General features: G+C 42.2%; 1 protein-coding gene across 1 annotated transcript in view; it reads left to right on the top strand.

The window, feature by feature from the left end:
* Positions 1-17,297, top strand: part of LOC134225133 (mucin-2) — a 287,374-nt gene that overhangs the window by 215,126 nt on the left and 54,951 nt on the right. The window lies entirely within an intron of this gene.

Raw genomic sequence — 17,297 nt, 5'->3', positions numbered from 1 at the left:
TAGTGCTGTCCAATGAGCAGCTCGAAGTAGCTCGAAGTTGTTCCCGTCCAGCTCGTTCTTTTTTGTCAACAAATGGGCATGAGCAGGACAGGGAGAAACTTCGAGCTACTTCAAGCTCTCATTGGACAGCACTTATGTCTTCGCTATTGGATGATGTAGTTTTGAAACAAAAATACTTCCCCCCTCCAGCTAGAAGGGGCAGCAGGGACTATGTCCAAGGGCTTGACGACCCCTCCCCATGGCCACTGCGAGTTAGGGGGCCTGCCTAGGACGTGGTGGGGCTTGACAGTGGGCTCTGTTAAACCTCTACAAAAAGCTGCATGTGTCCATAAGCAGGCCCTATCAAGTCCAGTCAACACATGAACGTATATGGTGTCGTGTAGGATGCTGAAGTGCAGGCGATAAAGGTACTTTTCCACACAACATGTATGTATATCGTCTCCAATTTAGCATCTTGTATTGCACCATGTGCGATTTTATGTAGACTGGGAAGCGACCGTGTGCCGCTCAAAGCGCACAAGCCCAACACGAGTGCCAACCGGCACATCAGGATTAATACCAGTGAGATCCTGATTACGGTATACTGGTCAAGGCAAGTGACACACACACGCGCGCAAAAGTAATGCAAAATAAACGACATGTAAAATGAACGTAAATTTACATTCTTACCTAACGTCAAATAGAGATAAAATAAGGGTTGCTGAATAACATTAGCTTTCCGATTACTATCAATTATTTTCAATTTTAATCCCGTTTCCTTTTTACTTTTCTTACGTTAATGAAATGATAACGCGGGCGCCTAATCCGAAATTCAAATGAACAATCGCTCACTTTGAGCGATTGATTGTTTATTCTCGCGAAGAATGAACAATTGAACAAATTAAGGAAATGCTAATACTGCTGTGTAGAAGTTTCATAGGTCACATCACTTTCCATGGTGAATCCCGATCTATGTTACTGATTACCCCACCCAACTAACACTACTTCCTTCCCGTGGTAAATGTGGAGATGCAGAGGTATTCTCGGTCTCTAGTAGCAACAATTACCACACACTCACATTCCCTCCCTTTCCCAACTGACTGTAAGGACTTGGCCGGCGCCGTTATTGATCAACATTTGCGAGCTGCTGAAACGTGCACTTCGAGAATAGTTGGTAAATCCCAACCACTATTCACTTGGATCGTAGTGCAATTTGCACCAGTTCTGATCAATCACGGAGTAGCAACCATTGATACGTACAGTCAGTCTAAGCTAAGCTAAGTTAAGCTAAAAATACTTCCCCCCTCCAGCTAGAGACTGCTTTTTTCTCCTCGGTGGGTGGTTTTATTACTGGGGGTTCGAGCACGTGGCTGTATTTCTCGTCAATGACTAGATGACGGTAATTTGAACCTTAAATAATGTATCGCCTAGGGTGAGTGGTTAGGCTGAAGTTTGACGATCCATACAGATCTTCCAGATACTTCATACAAAAAGTGTGACATAAGGGGGGTCCCGTAGCGTAGTTGGCTACACGTTCGCCTTACAAGCGAATGGTCATTGGTTCGATTCCCAGCCCCTCCACCAAACCCTCGTCAGTCGCCGGATGCGCAGCCCATGCGGTAGCGTATTGGGGAACGCGTCTTACCGTCACGGCTGCGTGATGACGACTGACAACTTGATCTTCTCGGAGGCATTCCTCCAACGGACCCGGCTTAATGGCAACTGAACAATGCAACGAACATTGGATGCACGACATGGACAAACGGACACAATGGACACACGATGAGATGGACTGGCAACGACAATAATAATGGTAATGGATAATCTAAAAATAGATTCTGTGTGGATTCTGTTCAGCAGAATACCACAGTAGATCTCGGCACAGTAGCGGTTAAGTAACACAGAGTGCCTAACAAATAAAGAAAGGAATAAAAAAAAGTCTGACATGGGGTAGAGCGAGGTATAAAATGCTATTTTTGCGTTACGTAATCAATGGATCTTTCCTAAGGTGTGGTTTTCGTTTAGTGAAGTCTCTGGAATGTTGCTTTTAGCTATGTGGGTTCTCTTTTCGCCAGTGTTTGGAAGGGAGGCTGTTGGCTTCACACGCCTACGCTTAATTCTCACACAATTGCCAGAGCAGCACTCCGACCGATGTCAACCACAGGCATGCCACACAGCTCAGAAACTCCAAACATAACAACACAAAGGCAACAGCACGCTGAACTATCTCTGCACTTCAATCGACTACCCTCCGAATGGCAAGTCCTAAAAAGAACTATTGCCGGAAAATTAACTCTTATTTTTGAAGGTAGCGAGAAATCATGGCATTCGATAGCAGCGGCAGCCAAAGGCAGAAAAAGCACACGATCGAGTTTTCTGAGCAGCGTCGGAATCGGCAACTGGCAGCTGGACCCAAGCAGGAACGGGAACGGCAGAAAATCTCAATCGGCAGAATCCATGCAGCGACCAGACGGGCAGTGGGTTACTGCAATCCCAGGGCTCAGCTTCTTTGAGTGATAACTCCACCACGCTTACTGCTAACTCTTTTATTCTTCACTGTATAGATTACAAAAACTTAATGGCAAAAGAACAGGATGGTACATTTCTTTTATACTTTCAAACGTAGTGAAAAAACTGGGCAAAAACAAAAATCCTATGATTGGTCCGCCAATCAGCGGCTTCGTTTCATCGGCATCGTATCAAAAAAAAAAAAACGTTTGTCGGTAGGTATTGGTGACCGCACATCCGCAGCCGACTCGGGGTTATTGTATGCATGGATGATTTTTAGGATGGGATGGGAAAAGGAAAGGGAATTAAAAGAGAACTTGCTTATTCGTGCCATCACACAGGGTTGAAATGCAAAGCGTTGCAAATAGGGTGGCGTTACATTCGCTATCGCGAACATACTCCCCGCGCAAGTGATGGTTTCTACTGGGTGGTTGTAGCATCCTTGTCCGATGATCGATTGTCTTCTATAGGTAGGAGAGAAAGTTTATTAATAGGTCGTCGAAACAATGATTCCCCTACACGAACGTCTACTGCTCTTACTAGTTCATCAGCTCCAGGGTAAACGGTGACAATTATGCCCATTTTCCATTGTTGTGGAGGTAAATTCTTGTCCTCCAAAAGCACAACCTGACCCGGAACAATGTTGGGAACTCGGAGAAAGTTTTTTGCTCTGGGTTGAAGACTGACCAAATAATCCCTAACCCACGACTTCCAGAAATGATCTCGTATTTGTTGCAAATGTTGCAAGCGAGATAAACGATTTACACTGGTCGATTCATACGACGGCTCCGGAATGGCATTCATTGGTCGTCCAATTAAGAAGTGTGACGGTGTTATCACATCACCGTCAGAAGGATCATCAGAGATAGAAAAAAGCGGACGCGAGTTAAGAATGGCCTCTACTTGTGCAAGTAATGTTCCAAACTCCTCAAAAGTCAACGGAGTTTCTTTGAGAATTCTCTTTAAATGGTATTTGGTACTTTTTACCGCTGCCTCCCAGAGGCCTCCGAATTCTGGAGCCTCTGGGGGTATGAAGTGCCATGTGATTTCTTTGGATCGACAAAAGGAACTAATATCTGCTACAGAAACTTGGTCTTGGAACAGCGAGAAAAGATTATGCAGCTCTGTTTTAGCACCCCGAAAATTAGTTCCATTATCAGAGTGTATTTCACTTGGAATCCCTCTCCGACAAACAAACCTCTGTAGAGCTGCTATAAACGAAACGGTTGTCATATCCGAAACAAGTTCAATATGAACTGCTTTTGTTGTTAGACATACAAATACTGATATGTACGCCTTCACGATTACAGGTTTTCTTGTTCCTTGCTTTACGAGAAAAGGTCCCGCATAATCAACTCCCGTAATCTCAAAAGGAGCTTTGCATGTTACTCGTGTTGAAGGCAGATTTCCCATGTACTGAGTAACACCCCTCGGCTTCGACCGGAAACATTGTACACAACGCCTTGTTATTTTCCTAACAGAGGATCTAGACCCCAAAAGCCAAAAACGCTGCCTCAAAGCAGACAGAAGTCCTGTCGGGCCCACATGCATATTTTCCTCGTGATATGCACGAATAATGAGGTCCGTTATGTGGTGTTGTGGAAGTATGTATTGATGTTTTGTCTCCATGGGCAAACAAGAATTTTGGAGTCGACCTCCAACTCGCAATGCTTCGTCTTGGAGAAAAGGACCTAACGCGCCAATTTTTCTGCATGGTTCACCTTGCTCTACACGCTGTACTTCTTGCAATAGCGTCTCGTGTTGAATCAACACGACTATCGTATGTAGCGATCTTCTAAGCTCTGTTATAGTTGGAAACGGTTCAGTTGTACGATTGAGTTTATTCCGACAGTTTCTTATGAAGCGTTGAACATAAGCAAGAACGCGTTGGAGCTTCCGGAAAGAACTAAACCGTTTAAAAAGCGGAAGATCGTCGAGATTCATGACAGTAATGACGACTGCAGCGGAGATCTTCATTTCCGGAAGATTAGAATCGGGTACATCTTCGAGAATAGCGGGTTCATAATCGCGTGAATGTAGAAATGGTGGACCATTCCACCACAACGAGTTTCCTTTCAAGAGATCAGGAGACTGCCCTCGTGATACCACGTCAGCCGGGTTCTCTTTTGACCGGACATAGCTCCACTGCGTATGTTGGTTCCCTTGTGTTATCTCGACGACGCGGTTTCGAACAAACGGCTGTAGCATTGCAGGTGGCTTTCGCAACCATGCAAGAACTATTTGACTATCTGACCACAAACGAATGCCAGACACGTTGGCATGCAATATGGGAGCTACTTTGTGAACAAGCCGTGAGAGCAATAATGCTGCACAGAGCTCTTTTCGAGCAATCGTAATTTCCTGAAGAGGAGAAATCTTACTTTTGCTGCACAACAGCCGAACAAAACATCCATCCCCAGAACCAACGCATCGGATGTAAAGACAAGCTCCGTAAGCTGACCCTGAAGCATCAGCGAAGCCGTGAAGTTCCAAAGAAGAATACTGACAACCAACAGCTGGTCTTGGAACCTTAATTTCTCTTACTCCTTCCAAAGATTCATTGAACCGTAGCCAATCATTTAATAGATCTCCTTCTAAAGGAGAATCCCAGTCAATTTTAGCTGACCATGTACGCTGCATCAATTGTTTTGCCAAAACAACGATAGGAGAGAGAAACCCTACAGGATCGAATATCTTTGCACATTTCGAAAACACCATTCGCTTAGTAACAGGTGTAGTTTCTGGAGAATCATCAATAGCGTACAGGAACTCATCTGTCAAGGGATCCCATATCAAACCAAGCGTTTTAATCACTTCATTAGTAGACAGTTGATCAAGTTGAAGCAGTTTCTCTCGTTCAGACTCCGGAATGCCACGTAGAATAAGCTCGGTATTAGCACACCACTTGTGCACTGGAAATCCTCCTTTCCCTAGCATAGATTTAAGCTGCCTGCGGCATTCAACAGCTTCCTCAACTGAATCAGCGCCTGATATGATGTCATCGACATAGCAATCTTCCAATACTATGCGTGCCGCTAGTGGAAATTCAGACTTTTCATCCTCACAAAGTTGAACTAGCGCTCTAGTTGCCAGGAATGGAGCTGCAGCGGTACCGTAAGTGACGGTTTGCAATTCCAGGATTCGAAGCCTTTCAGTTGGACTAGCACGCCAAAAAATTCTCTGGGCTGAGGTCTGTTCTGGGTGAACACGAACTTGCCTATACATCTTCGTGATATCAGCGGTAAAGACGAAACGGTACATTCTGAACCTCAGCAAAATGCTGAATAAGTCGCTCTGGACAGTTGCACCGACCTGTAGCACATCATTGAGCGACGTAGCCGTGGGACATGATTTGGCCGATGCATCAAATACAACCCTTAGTTTGGTACTCGAACTATCGGGTCGAAGCACGGCATGGTGAGGCATGTAATATTTCACCATGTTAGGACGATCCTCGGACTCGCGTATTTCCTTACAATGGCCCAATTGCTCATATTCATCAATAAATGATGAGTACTGGACTCGCAAGCTGGGTTGTTTCTGCAAACGTCTTTCAAGAAAGAGGAAACGGCGGAAAGCCAAAGATCTATTATCCTCAAGCTGGGACAAGTTGCTTCGAAATGGGAGTTTAACTACAAATCTGCCAGTAGAATCTCTTTGGTACGACTGGCGAAACAATTCCTCACATTCCTGTTCCTCCGTGGAATGAACCGTTAGACTGTCTACTTCCTCAATCTCCCAGAACTTCTTTATCGCTTCATTCAGAGTCTCGATAGTAACCGAATTCACCAGTTGCGAATTCACTACAGCTAACGATTCGTCCTGGATTTCACCAGCGACGACCCAACCCAATTCTGTTTCGCGTAGCTCCGGCAAGCCTTCGCCGATGACAAGATGTCCTGGTCTTAATAAACGGAAGAATTCTGTTACACCAATCAACAGATCTATTTCTGCCGGGTTACCAAATTTTGGATCAGCCAATGGGAATCCTGATGGGATTTTCCATCCCGAAATGTTTACGGACTTACATGGAAGGGGATTCGTGATTCGCTGAGTAACAAGACATTTCAACGACGAGCTGTAATCGGTATGCAATGAAAAGACGTTCACCTCGACCATTCGGGTTGACTTACTGTGGGCACCGCTCACGCCGACAATTTCCGCATTAACTGATGTACCCTCAATTCCTAGCTTTTGGTACATTGAAGCAGTAAGGAGATTTGTTTGTGCTCCACAATCCAAAAACGCTCGGCAGCGGACAACACAACCATTTATGTCTAACAGATTCACGACGGCCGTGAGTAGCAGTACATTTGGAAGAATGGTTGAACAACAAGTCGAAGAAACATTCGTGGATACGGAACCATCGGAAGTAGGTGGCTGTAGATCAGTGGCAGAAGGAGCTTGAATCGAAACATTTTGTTTTTGAGGCTTAGCTGCACATTGTGTAGGGCCATCCTGCTTCTGTCCCTCTTCATGCAGAAGAGTGTGATGTCGCTTGTGACATTTAGAGCAACTACTTTTAGATGGACAGTTCAACGACCGGTGGCCACGTCGAAGACAGTTGAAACACATTCTAGACTCTTTCACCTTTGCAATGCGAGCTGATACCGACAATTTGCGAAATTCAGAACATTGATAATTAAAATGATTACCACCACATTGCGCACAGGGTTCACCATTTTCCGCAGAAGTAGATGCATGAACCTTCACGTTTACCGACTTTGACGCAGGTTGAATCGATCTACCAACAGAGGACTTTGCGACAGCGGGCTGATCAGTTTCACATCTTTCGAGAACACGACACTGTTCTTTGAGGAATTGCAATGTATCGTCGAAATCAGGCAATTCACCGTGAATTAGAGAACGTTCCCAATATTTCCGAGTAACTGGATCAAGGCAAGATGTAAGTATTTTTGTGATGATTAACCCAGATGTATCATCGATTGGTTGACCCATATACTTCAACCCTTCGACGTGCCGAGTGCACGTGTCTAGCAATTCCCGTAGCTCCCGATAAGACTCCTTATTCATTCTTTTCAATGACAAAAGCCCCCCGATGTGGGTGTCAATGATCACCCTTTTATTCTCAAACCGTTCTATGAGAATGTCCCATGCATGGGAATAATTATTGTCCGCCAATGTTTTTGCGTCAATGATACCTGCTGCTGCACCAACTAGCGCCTTATCAAGGTGATGTAATTTTATTGCATCAGAGTCGGAACACTTATTGATGATGTCTTGAAACATCGTTTTAAAACGAGGCCAATTCTCATAACGCCCGTCAAATGACGGGATTGGCGCTCTGAGTGGCTGCTGCTGAATTATTACTTGAGGAGAATTCAATTGTGTTGCAGCTGGTGCAGTAGCGGAAAAAGGTTTGGTCAAAGATTCGATTATAGTCTCCACACGAATCATAGCATCAGTGTGGAGAGTCTCAAACTCGGAAAGTTTCTCATCCTGCTCATCGAGCTTTCCGGATGAAGTATTTGCCAGAATTTCCTTGTGGAAAGCAACATATGAATTGTAAAACGTTTCAAGTTTTTTGGAATAAACTCGTAGGATCGGAAGACTCACCTGGCTCGGATCATCCTCCGCCTTTTCCAATGCCTTGACGATGGTGGTGACACTGGCCTTCACTTGGCCACGCTGATGGACTAATGTCTTAACATCCTCCATTTTCGCCTTTTTTGATGTATCTGGTGTGCGTGGTATTGGTGTCATCGGAATGGGGAAATGCTGCTACGGTAGAGCAACAATCACGGAGCACACGATGATAACACCGCTCGATCACAGGGACGCCACCAGTGTTCTTTTTGAAATCACTCACTTCAATTACGCTAATTGCTTTATCGATTCACTTCTGTTTCTGTCTTTTTCATCACTAGCAGTTGCAGCCGAATACTCAACCAGCCAAAAGTTCACATTATTTCGAACTGCACTGCGTTTTCATTACATTTGGACTGTATTCTGTTCACTTTTCTTCATCCGGTTCGGACGGACCTCACACAATTGCCAGAGCAGCACGCCGACCGATGTCAACCACAGCCATGCCACACAGCTCAGAAACTCCAAACATAACTACTCAAAGGCAACAGCACGCTGAACTATCTCTGCACTTCAATCGTCTACCTTCTGAATGGCAAGTCCTAAAAAGAACTATTGCCGGAAAATTAACTCTTATTGTTGAAGGTAGCGAGAAATCATGGCATTCGATAGCAGCGGCAGCCAAAGGCAGAAAAAGCACACGATCGAGTTTTCTGAGCAGCGTCGGAATCGGCAACTGGCAGCTGGACCCAAGCAGGAACGGGAACGGCAGAAAATCTCAATCGGCAGAATCCATGCAGCGACCAGACGGGCAGTGGGTTACTGCAATCCCAGGGCTCAGCTTCTTTGAGTGATAATTCCACCACGCTTACTGCTAACTCTTTTATTCTTCACTGTATAGATTACAAAAACTTAATGGCAAAAGAACAGGATGGTACATTTCTTTTATACTTTCAAACGTAGTGAAAAAACTGGGCAAAAACAAAAATCCTATGATTGGTCCGCCAATCAGCGGCTTCGTTTCATCGGCATCGTATCAAAAAAATCATAAGGGTTGTGTACAAGACACGACCGCCCAACGTAAACTACGTAAAACAGTTTGGTGAAATGAAGAATCTAGTGCCAGTGCAAGAATACATATTTGCAGTAGCTCTCTACAATACGCGCTCGTTAATCTGCTACGAACGGCAACGTAATTCTGCTACGACGTCGTACTTTGAACAAATTCGTCTCGCCTCAATCTTCCTATGTTAAAAATGGTATCCATGAGAAGAATCGATTAATTCCCAATAATGCATATTTCGAATCACTAACGACCATACGACCCACGCCATAGGCTGAAATAACAAAACCAAATAAGAATCTTGAAAGAATTAAACTTGACTGCCACTGAAGCCATCCATGCGAATACATATTTGTAGCATCTCCCTCCGACGCGCGCTCGTGATTCTGCTACGGACGCCAGGCAACTTTATGGCGTCTCCAAGCGGTTAATTTGCACTTTGAAAAAAGTTCGCCTCGCCTCAATCTTCCTTTGTATAGAATGGAGGCCCTGAGAAGAACCAATTTTTCCAATATCCCATATGTATTTGGAATAAAATTTGCTCAGCAACTCCGCCGATGGTCGAAAAATCTCGATCAATCGATTAGTAACTAATCGATTACTCTAGATTCTTGACGATTATTGAATCGATTCATCGTTCAGTAGTAATCGAATTAAAATTAATCGATTATCATAACGATGAATCGATTAATTGAAGTAATCGAAATCTAATAGTTGTCGTGAAATCCCGATTAATCGATTACTCTCGATTCTTGTCGATTATTGAATCGATTAATCGTTGGGCAGTAATCGATTATCACAACAAATAATTGATTAATCGAAGTAATCGATTAATTTGCGACATCTCTACCGATGCTGGGACCGCTCTCCGCGATATTTCAAATGAAATGCCACGCGCGCGGGGGAAAGCAGTTTTCTTATAATCAATAAAGATGGCCATTAGTCCCGCCTCTTTGTTGTCCGGTATGACTGCAAATATTGTGTAACCGTCACACACTCACCAAAGGGGCGTGGCTACAGGTTCAACTTTATTGATTACAAGAAAGCAGCTCATTCGCGCGCGCGAGCTATTTCGTTCGAGAGCTCCTACCGTTCGAGAGCTTCTACCGTTCGCGGAGCTCCTACCGGAAATTTTATTCCCGGCGATGGTGTTGGTCGCGCGGTCGTCGTAATTAACATTAGCAGTGCTCAGTTTAAATTTTTTTTGTATGATGTAGGAGAAATGACGGCTTTGGCTGGTTTTGTTCTATTATTTTCGAGGGGGTGGGGGGTTAGTTGACCAAATTTTATGAAATTTGGCCACAATATTCTTTGATATGCAAAGAATGTTTAGCCCAAATTTGAGCATAATTAGTTACAGAAAACCCCTGACAATAATAGAACAAAACCTGCCAAAGCCGTAATTTCCCTTACTAACGATTGGCTACCATCAATGAAAGTAGCTCTTAAGTCACAACTTGAGGCGAGATGAATTTTGATCAAAGTAAAACTTAATTGCTTGGTGATAGCAGATTGTTTTCCGTCGGTAGTAGAATCACGAGATCACGATTCAGAGAAAGACTTATAATTTTGGTAGATAGTCATCCATGCGAAAACATTTTTGCAGCTTCTCCGTTTTACGCGCGCTCGTGATTCTACATACATACAGAAAACATACGATGATTCAACTCATCCATGAGTTTTAAGGTGCTGAAATGCCACGCACGCGCGGGAGAGCAGTTTTCTTATAATCAATAAAGATGGCTCATTAGCCCCGCCTCTTTGTTGTCCGGTATGACTGCAAATATTGTGTAACCGTCACACACCCCCCAAAGGGGCGTGGCTACAGGTTCAAGTTTATTGATTACAAGAAAGCAGCTCTTCCGCGCGCGCGAGCCATTTCGTTCGAGATGTCGCGGAGAGCAGACCGTGGTACCACCTTCGGCGGAGCTCCTACCGGAAATTTTATTCCCGACGATGGTGTGGGTCGCGTGGTCGTCGTCATTAACATTAGCAGCGCTCAGTTTAAATTTTCTTGTATGATGTAGGAGGAATGACGGCTTTGGCAGGTTTTGTTCTATTATTGTCAGGGGGGTTTTTGTTGACCAAATTTTATGAAATTTGGCCACAATATTCTTTGATATGCTATGATATGATATGATATTTGATATGAAGAGGGGGGGTTGGGCGAAGTGTGACGACCCATACATAATTTTAGATGCTTCATACAAAAAGTGTGACATAGGGGGGAGGTGGGTTTGAAAATGCCCAATTTTTGCGTTACGTAATTAAAGGATCTTCCATTAAGGTGACTCGGGGAGGCACTACACACCGTGTTATTTTTCCTATCTTTTGTCTCTTTCTAACATTGTCACCTCGTAATTTTGGAGTGGCGTATTTCGGTTTTCAGTTGTTTGATGTAACTGTAAATGTATCAGCATGTACATTGCGAGTAAGCACGCGCCGGTGATACTTTTTCAAAATCATATTTGTTGTAGAAAAAAAATTAAGCATTAATGATATTCAATAGTATCAATAGAATTGGCAAATTGCTGAAGGTTTTCCGAATCGATTGATAAGCAAATGTCGAAAATAAGATAAAGAGATCGCAATCTATCCTAATTTTTGTGACAGTCTCGAATTTTGAAATTTCCGTTTTAAACCATGTATCTGAGTCTTCCCCTTAGACGAAGTTTACGTCAAAAAATCTGTAGCAAACATCAATACTGACGCCATACAATTTTTTTCAGTCATAATGCGAATCAATTGTTTGCATGGTCTCCTTCCGATACTTGCTTGGGATTCAACTACCGACGTTAGCGTTGCGCTTTGAATAAAGTTCATCTCGGAACCGATTTCTTTTTCAATCATCAACAGGAAAAATACAAAATTAGAGTCTCGCGGGAAAATTTCATGTTGTGCCGACAACATCCAAATCGTTGCAAACGCCACATTAGTGAATAAAATGCTGTAGCAATCTTCCGATGACAGCATATGCTCGGACCGGCACTAATGCTATGATTCCGCTACCGATGCCAAACAATTATGCTTTGTTCTATGAAGAAAGTTCGTCTAATATCAACATTCTCAATCACTAAAATCATATAACTCCGAATTACGCTAGAAAATTTCACCGAAGAATTTTCCAGTTCCTAACGATTGCACTTTAGGAAAATTATTTCAACTTCCTCCCAAATATAATGATGGTCCTGAAAAGAACCGATTAATTGCCACTTATGTGCCTTATCAGCAGCCACTGGGCTGCGCGACCGCCATCCGATGATTCGGCTCAGCGAACGCCGTCGATTGCCAGATCCGCCGAAGATGGGACACGGATGAAAATGATGTGCTGCTGCTTCCACGACCGCCACCACCACCGACCGAAAAAATTTCATCCGCACCACCACCGCTGAGACAGCCGTTGTCACTGGGACCGCTTCTGGACGCCATGGTCCGCTCGCCGTAACATCCAGAATGAAAATGACGCGGGCACGCGAAACACGAGGCTTTTTATACACAGGGAAAACGAAGCAGTGAATCAAAAGGCCCGTACCTTACTGCAATCTGATGTCCGTGTTGGGGATTTATGAACGGAATTGAATTTTTCACCCGGTTTGGAAAGAAACAACATTTTCAATAGTTTAACGTTGATAATCAATAGTATCAATAGAATTGGCAAATTGCTGGAGAGTTTCTGAATCGATTGATAAGCAAATGTCGAAAATCCATCGAAAGATAAAGACGCTATTAGCGTTTGAAATCTATCCTAATTTCGTGACGGTCTCGAATTTGGAAATTTCCTGTATCTGAATCTTACCCTTAGACGTAGTTTACGTCGAAAAACGTTTGTCGGTAGGTATTGGTGACCGCACATCCGCAGCCGACTCGGGGTTATTGTATGCATGGATGATTTTTAGGATGGGTTGGGAAAAGGAAAGGGAATTAAAAGAGAACTTGCTTATTCGTGCCATCACACAGGGTTGAAATGCAAAGCGTTGCAAATAGGGTGGCGTTACATTCGCTATCGCGAACAGAGGCGCTGTAGCCAGTCTTATGAAAGGTTTAGTTTCTCCTTCTAGTTTTCATGCAAACTTGAATCGGCTTGTGCTCAATCAGTTTTTGTTCAAGTAGGCTTTTGGAGGACACTCGGAGCATGGGACGGAATCGAGTGAGCGTGGTGGAGTTGGGTCGTTTTTAGACCACCCTACTAATATTCTTTGTTATTATAAATACGACACCAATACTACTATAGTATATGACAGTTTTTAGTGTACCAATACTTTCAAAGCTTTGTTTTGGTACTCAACCCACCTTCACTTTAAAACAACAATAAAGTTCTATCGATTTTCTATCGATTTTGCTCCACAATGCTCATTTGATTCTGTATCATGTTCTGAGTGTCCTCCGAAAATTTGAGCTCATTTGAATTAAAACTGATTTAGCACAAGCCGTTTCAAGTTTGCATGCAAATTAGTATGGGGAAATTTATTTTTTCATTATACATATGTACTGATTATGACGCTGCCTCATTAAGCGCAGGTTAATAGAAAACCTACATAGCTAAAATGAATACTCAAGAGCTTTCACTTAGCGAAAACCACATCTTAATTAATAGTTCGAATAATTAGTATTTTATTTCGATAAAAATTGGATGTCCTGCTTTGCTGAAATGGCATCCTTTTTGTGTATTTTGAGGAAACAAATAACAATGCCAGACATTAATTTCTGGGAAGTTTTATCTTGTTATTACATCAGAGATTCATCGTACGATTTTATAGATATACATTTGCGTTCATTTCCTTTAAAATTTGGAACATTTCCATCTAGTTTTCGATTAACTTTAATGTAAATAATAAACATTAAATAAGTGTATTAAGTAGAAGATGTCAAAAGAATAATTTAAAATAATAGTTTGATAATTTCACGAAATTGTGATTAGGCTATGAATAAAATGATTCAAATGCTTCTCAAGATTGCTGCGAGAAAGCATAGGTACATTGAACCATATTTCGATCGTAACACATGGTACGTTTCCTCCAAAGTAGTCTAGAAAAATCTAAAAATTGGCACGTGTCATATGTCGAGCTTAGAACTATTCCATTTAATTCCACCGCAACGTGTTGGAATCAAATGGAATAGTGCTAAACTCGTCCCATAACAGGTGAAGATATTCCACTGAAAGAGTTTAATAATTTTCCCAAAAAATTATGCAAGAATGGATCTCAATAATGAATCAAAGTTAAATGCCTATTTTCCAGACAACGTGGACTATATTTGGAAGCATTGTGTATATTTGCAGCATGTGTAATATTTGTAATGTAATAAATAAAATATGTAAAAATATATAAATAAAAAATGTGTTGGAGGAAACATGGGACTTAAACTTAGGACCCCATTGTAAAGACGATTGTAAAAATATATTCCATACTCAACAATATTCTACACCCAACCAGAGAATGCATGATTTTATAAGAATCTTGCATGAATTGCATTAGGCTGAGGCCCATGCGCAGATTGCATTAGGTCAATATAGCAAGTCATTGCATTAGGTCTCTGGTCACGGGAAAAAAGAACTAGGTATGTGTTTGTGTCTACATAGAATCTATTTTTTAAACTCCCATTGAGGAAGGATTTTTTGTATACTAGTATTTGTTGACAAAAAATCTGACCGAAGACGAGAATTGAACCTAAGCCCTCCAGTACCCACCAAGCCTACCACTACGACTGACGCGCTAGCCACCTGGACTATAAACCTGTTAGGAGAAGCTATCATAATCATAAGACTATCATAATCCTCGTCCTGTAGTATGTGATAATTATTATATAATCACATGTAGAAGGGTAATAGAGATAGCAAAGGGTGACGTTAGTGAAATTGGCACTATGTTTATCTGTGTCCTTTTCCGCCATCAAGTTGAACGGAATCGAGAAGATCGAAGTTATACTACTGTGCACGATGCATATATTTGCTGCTGGAGGAACCAACGAGAGTCGTTTAGATGTATTGATCGAAACCAAATAAACCGATTTAATCCAATGAGCTGGAGTAACAAATATAACATTCTCTGAGCGGTTTGCATGCGAGATTTGATACACAATGCTTAATGCAAAGAATGTCACAACTTTTTGTTTTGGGTGTAAAAATTAATTGAAATCTGTCTTAGATTCGCATGCCATGAACTTGTTGGTGTTCAAATAATATTTTCCGCTAGTCTACCAGGTGTCTAATGTAATATACAATCAGTTGTCTATTGCTCAACGTTGCGATGGTTAGGTCATTCAAAAATAATCATATTTTAGTTTTTCTTGCTAAAATTATGTGCAATGCTGCCGAAAATGTTAGCATATTGATATATCAAACATTAATGTACCATTATTCAGATATGTTAAAGCTTGTTTAATAAGATTTCACTACAAAGATAGTGATTTCGTTCTTTTTTTTTTTGTTATTTTTAGAAATTTGTAGGGGAACTGTTCCGATTTCAATCTCACTGAACATATATTCATCTCATCGCAAAACAAAGAAATACAACACAAATCTTTTCGCTTCTTTTTGCTAACCCGCGTGCTCACTGGTGAAAAAAAATAACAAAAATAAGAAACAAATAAAATTCCTTTTCATTGCTTTGTTTTTGATAGGATGGAAATAGGAGCTATGGGATGAAGTGCGGAACCGTTCCCCTATGTCGTATTTGACTCAACGTCCCGAAACATCAGTCAAATTAATATCAAATTCGAGAAATTTTGAGTTTGGTAACTTTTTTTAATGTACTCCTTTTTCAACCAAATGTCCTCCTTTTTGGCACGATTTGAAGGAATTTTCCTCCTTTGGAAAAATTGCATATGGTCACCCTAGACACATTTGAAATGAAGATTTAGAGCAATGTCATAAGATCACTTAAAATATCTTTTACGGGAAAATGTTGTCGGGAAGTGTTTTTTCGTGAATGAATGGAACTGTTCAGAATCCATAACATCAATACATCACGTATCGTTCATTCTAGCTAATGAGGTACGTCAAAATCCTTCGTTATAGCTCCCATATTTGTTGCTCAAAAGTTCATCCAGGAAATAATTGAAGCTAACCTGCCAGAGCCATTATTTCGTTTATTATCATCTGAGATATGGTCATCCCATCGCACCATCACAGTACTAAATTTTCGATCATCTACATATACGGTACCATGCTCAATTCTATCTCCACCGTTAACCGTAGGGAACGTGCTTCCCGTATGCGTTTCGAATTGATTGGAAAGGCACGACAACGTCTACGCTCAATCGTTTCATAATCTAGATCACATTCCTGAATCACAAAGCAGCCCTGGTACTGGTAAGTTGGTGCGCGCGGTACACCTTCAAACTCCTGAAAACATGTTCTTACGCCACGGTACCTACTGTCTCCGCCCGCTCGCTCGGGCCAGCCAGAGGCAGCGGCGGCGGTAGTTGCTCGCGAACGGCAAAAGAATGTTGATTTAGCGAGAGTGAATGTCGGCCGTATAAGAAGTGCTGCTCCCTTTTGCTTGTTGCGGCGTTGTGGCTCCTGGAGCTTGTCGGAAATAGAAAAAATAGCAAAGTGCTCGAAATAATAACACATGGTTTATACGAGTGGCTTGTGTGTAGTTTGGTTTGGAGTGGCCTTTAGTGCTCTAGTTGATGTAGTTCCACGACGAGAAGGGTAGAGAATTCAAATGAGATGCGATCATCAGTATCCTCGCATGTAGCTATTCTGGGTACAACGATGATGTTCGCAAAGGTGATATTTCAATCATCTCAAGTTTACTTACTATCTCAAGTAGCAGCCGGGGATGCTGACAGGCGTTTACACCCTGATCTTTTGTCTGCCAGTCAGCTTGAGTGGGCGCATTAATTATCTTCGATCGGCTCATTATTGGAAAGATTGGTAATTTACAATGGGGAAGTTAGACATACTGAATTGCGCGCGCAAACACGTAACGAATGGTATTGGTATGCAGCCTTTCGTCATTTGGTTTTGTGTAATTCAAGGGAGCCTTACTGTACCGCTTACGTATGGGCATAATAAATCTAGCAATCGACAAAGCCGTATGCAGTATGCATATTAAACAACTGAAGTGAAACTTTTCAATTTATTTCAGCACGCGATTACCGAGAGAATGCCCAATGTCGTACATTCATTCCAAAATGCCATCTAAAACCCGTGTGATTTTGTTAATCCATAACAGTTGTTTTGTGTGCCGTGTGT

This window comes from Armigeres subalbatus, chromosome 3 (genome assembly GCF_024139115.2).
Source record: "Armigeres subalbatus isolate Guangzhou_Male chromosome 3, GZ_Asu_2, whole genome shotgun sequence".
Lineage (NCBI taxonomy): Eukaryota > Metazoa > Arthropoda > Insecta > Diptera > Culicidae > Armigeres > Armigeres subalbatus.
Note: the sequence above shows the minus strand (reverse complement) of the source record. Positions and strands in the feature narration are given on the sequence as shown.